The following is a 6,155-nucleotide window of genomic DNA, read 5'->3' as shown; positions in this document are numbered from 1 at the left end:
CAAGTCAAGTCTCAAGTCTTTAGCGTTCAAGTCAAGTCAAGTCTCAAGTCTTTGGCATTCAAGTCCCAAGCAAGTCCAAGTCTATTTTTGATTTGGTCAAGCAAGTCTAAAGTCATCAAAATCGGGACTTCAAGTCAAGTCGAGTCTCGAGTCCAAGTCCCCACCTCTGAAGGTCTCTCATTTGTCCCAACAAATAAGGTTAATGTATTTAAATTGAAAGTGGACTGCTACAAATGTTTCAGACTGTTATTACACCTTAAACATCTTTTCAGAAATGCTGATCAGACTAAATCTGTTAATCCTATGAATAAATGTAATAAGTCATCAACTTTTTGTCCCACCAGCACTCTGAATCTTACTTTGGTCACTTTCAGTAAATTAGTCGAGCAATTGATTGATTGAAATTTTTATTTGGCAAAAGAATGTAAAACAACACAGTTATATTTAGCAAGCATAGCGAGACATCCAGAAACTTGTGATGTCATCAGACAAGGAAATTAAGCATCAACATGTAACAGAGGTTGAAAGAAGAGCTTTAAATGAATTGAGAAAAAAATTACAAAATCATTATCAAGTCGGCAGACAAGGGTGGCTCCATTGTAGTCCAAAACATTAAAGATTACAAAATGCAAAATGCATATCTAGTATCCTTTGATGTAGAAAACCTTTATACTAACATTCCACATGAGGATGGCCTGGCGGCTATGTCATTTTTTTCTGGGTACAAATAACGAAGTCCCCTCAGATTTTTTACTCAGCTTGACGAATTTTATTTTGAAATCGAATTCATTCATGCTTGATGATAAATGGTACATTCAAATTCAGGGTACTGCCATGGGTTCTGCATTCGCACCAAATTATGCCAATCTGTTTATGGGTCACTGGGAATCCCAGTTTATTCACAACCAAGGTGCCTCTCCCCTCTTGAAAAATGCATTTTTTTGGAAAAGGTACATAGATGCAATTTTCATGGTGTTTGTTGGCTCGGAAGATGAGCTATAGGCTCTATTCACAGCAGCCATATTATGAAGACATTCACAGGTGTTACCAATGATACTAATGAAGGCTCTGTTCCATTCTGCATGTTGGCTCAATGGAAACACTCTGCTACACCAGTGGGTCTAAAGTTGGGGTCCAGGGACCCTCATGGGCTTCCAAATGGCCCATTTTGGTTATGGGTGTGTAACTCTGAGAGTGTACAAATCCATTTGTACACTCTCAGAGTTATGGGGGTCGTGGAAACCACTGTGCTACATGGAACAGAGCCTTCATTAGTATCATTGGTAACACCTGTGAAGGAAGTGATAATATGGCTGCTGTGCATAGAGCCTATTCCAATTCAGGGAGTACATCAATGGTATCACATCACACTTTAAAAAAACAACAGACCGTAATACTATTTTACATGCACACAGTCATCACCCCAGAGGTATGGTGGAGAATATCCCATACGGACAATTCCTGCGTCTTAAACGCATCTGTAGTGATCCTGCAGACTTAGAAAAGGCAGATGAAATGAGTAACAGGTTTAAACAGAGGGGATACAAAGCATCGGTTGTACACACAGCCAGAAATAAGACAAAACATGTACAGAGGGAGACCCTTTTGGAATCTGTCAACAAAGACACCCCAGGTAACAGAGTCACGTTCGTTTCAAAATATAGCACTTCATCTCAAGTTGTTAAAAACATTATTTATAATATAAACACTGGAACGTACTCAAATGTGACCCCCATTTAAAAGATATTGCATCATTACCACCAAGATTCTGTTTTAAAAGAGGAAAAAACATAAGGGACTCTGTTGTCAGTTCTATGTATAAATCTCCCGTTGTAAGTCATTCCAACTGGCTAAGAACAGAGCTGTGTGGTAATCACCCAGTGGTGGAAAAAGTACTCAAATTCTTTACTTAAGTAAAAGTACCAATACTGCAATATAAAAATACTCTGTTACAAGTAAAAGTCCAGAATTAAACATTTACTTGAGTAAAAGTACAAAAGTATTGGCATCAAAATGTACTTACAGTACCAAAAGTAAAAGTACTAAAATGTTTGAAAATAGCAGATCTACAAGCTCACAACGCGCGACGCATTGTGAGCTTGTAGATCTGGTATTTTCAAATAGCCTAGGTATAAAATAGGGCTAAAGTGGTTAATGTATGTTTCATAATATCATAGTTTGTATCTGAAAAGTAACTAGTAACTAAAGTTTTCAAATAATTGTAGTGGAGTAAAAGTACAATATTTGCCTCTGAGATGTAGTGGAGTAGAAGTAAAAGTATTGGAAATTGGAAATACTCAACTAAAGTACAAATACCTCAAAATTGTACTAAGTGCAGTACTTGAGTAAATGTACTTAGTTACTTTCCACCACTGCCTGGGTGCATAACGGTTAATTGATAGTAATTACATAAAGACAATCAAGCAATCAACAATATTATAGAAGCTGCATGTGAGTGCCAAATGGACTCTTATCTGTAACTCTGAGAGTGTGACGTATAGTTAGAAGGCATTTGTAGAATCCCCCAGAAGCAAAGATTTGAGTTACAAATGTTTACTTTTAAATATATATATTCAAAGATTTGCTAAAAATGTTCATGATTTTTCACAAAATAGCAGATCTACAAGCTCATATTGTAGGCCTATATCTGCTATTTTTGAATAGCCAAAGTACAGCACACACAAGTAAGATAATGGTTAAAGTGGTTAAAATCTAAAATGACTCATGCTTTCCTGGTCTTAATGGGTTATAGTTTTGCAGGCTTTAAGTGCACCGAATAACAGTAAATACAAATACTCACATATTACATAGCCTATTGCAAAGTACATTTTCTTTTTTAATATCAATGCCTTTCACAAATCTTCTAAAATAGTGAAAATAGCCGGTGCCCCGCGTTGTGAGCTTATAGATCGGCTATTTTCACTATGTTTGAAACAGGGCTTAAAGCTACACTGTGTAACTTTCCTCTTCCGCCCCGGATTTGAACCCGGTTTCCTGCTCAAGTGAAGTGCTGACATTTTATTTTTACCATTGAGCTAAGAGAACCAGCTGCCTGCTTGCTCAAGGGATAAACTGAATCTTGATTCAAAGATTCGTGTCAGATCCTGTGTCTATAGGTGAGACATGACCTTGGACATGTCTAAATGTCTCAATAGAAGAGTATAACCAGTGGTGGAAAAAGTACTCAAATTCTTTACTTAAGTAAAAGTAACCAATACTGCAATATAAAAATACTCTGTTACAAGTAATAGTCCAGAATTCTAAGTGTACTTTATTAAAAGTACAAAAGTATTGGCCTCAAAATGTACTTACAGTACCAAAAGTAAAAGTACTAAAATGTTTGAAAATAGCATAGGTATAAAATAGGGCTAAAGTGGTTAATGTATGTTTCATAATATAATAATTTATATCTGAAAAGTAACTAGTAACTAAAGTTTTCAAATAATTGTAGTGGAGTAAAAGTACAATATTTGCCTCTGAGATAGTGGAGTAGAAGCAAAAGTATTGAAAATTGGAAATACTCCAGTAAAGTAAAAAATATCTCAAAATTGTACTTGAGTACAGTACTTGAGTAAATGTACTTAGTTACTTTTCACCACTGAGTATAAGATATATCGTATTAACATACTCTACCATACAGATTGGACAAGATTACATGACACGCGTCACTTTAAGTGGTTCATTCATAATATATATTTGTTGAAGGGACTCTTATTGGGACCCAAAGTATTAATAGAAGAAGAGGAAAAACTCCCAAAATGTACTTGAGTACTCAGTACTCAAGTAAATATTTATAGATACTGTCCACATCTGAGTAAATGAACCAAACTCTACAAGATGTGCTGCTCCCCTCCTTACAGTCTCTCTGACAATACCGCCACCCTGTGGTTTTCTGTGTTCATCACGTTACATTATGCTACAACTCATAAAAACACAGTAAAACAAATGTTTTCTGCTGCTTTTGAGATGACTTTCTTTGATTATTCATTTGCACTGTAAATGTGTGTGTGTGTGTGTGTGTGTGTGTGTGTGTGTGTGTGTGTGTGTGTGTGTGTGTGTGTGTGTGTGTGTGTGTGTGTGTGTGTGTGTGTGTGTGCGCGCGTGTGCGTGTGCGTGTGCGTGTGCGTGTGTGTGTGTGTGTGTGTCAATGTTATAGTGTTCCAGTTACAATTGTGTCTGCTCATTTATTTGTGTCATCACTTCCAATTTCACTTGTTTAATCTCTATCCTGTATGAGTTCTCTATCCTGGCTGGAGGAACATTGGTGTCCCGACCAGACCTGTAAGTACAAGTGTTTAATGTTTTGGACAAATATAGGCCAGTGGTTCTCACATAAGAGTAGATGTAATTTCTTGTTTTCTCTGGTGAACTTTGTGAGTTGGATTCTTGTATCAGGCTTGCTTTACTAGCATTGAAAAATGCTTTCTGGTCAAACAGAGTCAGGGTGCTGATATTGTTTATGTTGGCTCACTGGAAACACTCTGTCACACCAGTGGGACTAAAACGTGGGTCCAAGGACCCTCATTGTTCCTTAAGGGGTTTCCAAATGGCGCCTCGCGGTTGTGTAACTGAGAGTGTACAAATTTGCACACTCTCAGAGTTATGGGGGGGGGGGGGGGGGGGGGTGTGCTACACTAAATCGAACAGAGCCTTCATTAGTATAATTGGTAACACCTGTTAAGGAAGTGAAAATATGGCTGCTGCTATCCAGGAGTCCTTAAAGGGGAATACCACTCATTTTCAACATGCCTTTAAAACACCTTAGAGCTGTTGTGTGGAAATAAGAAAACAGTCCCCCCCCCCCCCCCCCCCTTCTATGTTGCGTAGAACTGGATAATTGATTGAGGTCATGTGATCAGCATCAGTAGTGACATACGCAAAGGTGCACTTTTGGCTGAGGGGTCGGAGCCAAGCTGAGGGGGCGGAGCCATAGTTCAATGTTGAAAATGAGTGGTATGCCCCTTTAAGGAGTTGTGCTTGAAATCAAGGAAACTCCTGCAGAATCCAGGAGCCCTGCTTAAACTCTATATTTTGTCTATTAAAGATTGTGTTACAATTTGAAAACTTGAAATGGGACATTCTGCATAATGACTTTTTACTTTTGGTACTTTTAAGTATATTTTGATGCCAATACATTTGTACATTTACTTAAATACATTCTGAATACCAGACTATGTTACTTGTAAACAAGAGTATTTTCACATGGTGGTGGTATTGACACTTTTTACTCAAGTAAATTATTTGAGTACTTCACCACTGACTAACACAACATAGAGCTATTTAACACACCCTACCTTTAAATAATGTATTGTTATAATCCCTCCAGGCCAGTAGAGGCACTGATTCAAAAAATCCTGAAGGCAAACCCCCAACAGTAGAAGGTAGAGGAGGGGCTTCTCCAGTGTTGCCATGTCCGCTTATTATAAGCAACTTTGGGCTTGTTTTTCTGGTAAGTAAAGTTGCTTGTAAATGGTTGCTGTTTTTTGGCGCTTGTTTTCTAACTAGTACTTTCTTATTTAGGCTTGCTTCCAAATGTTTAAATTAGTATATAAACCAGTGGTTCTGAAATATGTTCATGAACATGTTTTGTGCCAGGGGAGCATTTGCGTTATTTAGAATGTTTGAAAAAATATTCCAAATATTCCACATTTTATTGCAAGAGGTTTTTTGTTATTGAAAATAGCAGATCTACAAGCTCACAACGCGTTGACGCATTGTGAGCTTGTAGATCTGCTATTCCCCCCCCAAAAATAGCCAACGCATATAGGTTTAAAGTCACTGGTCAGGTGTAAAGTACATTTACTTACATTTTGAAGTACATTTTGATACCAATACTTTTGTACTTTTACTTAAGTAAATGTTTAATTCTGGACGATTTTTACATTGCAGTATTGATACTTTTACTCTTTTTTTTTTTTTTTTTTTAAAGTACTTTTCCCAGTCCCACCACTAAAGTGCTCATGTGGAATGTCACTTATCTTTTAGGCTTGTTTTCCTACACCTAAACCTAGCTGTAGTATTATAACCCTCGTAGACGTATTTATGATTCTGACGTTTTCAATCTACGAGAGTTGTAGGGTTCACGCCCCATGGAGACATGGACTTTCTGCACTATGCCCCGCAGGTACTCCAAACGTGTACACATTGAAAATAAA

The sequence above is a fragment of the Gymnoscopelus microlampas genome, assembly GCF_963454915.1.
Source record: "Gymnoscopelus microlampas genome assembly, chromosome: 15".
NCBI classification, from domain to species: domain Eukaryota; kingdom Metazoa; phylum Chordata; class Actinopteri; order Myctophiformes; family Myctophidae; genus Gymnoscopelus; species Gymnoscopelus microlampas.
This window is presented reverse-complemented; position numbering follows the sequence as displayed.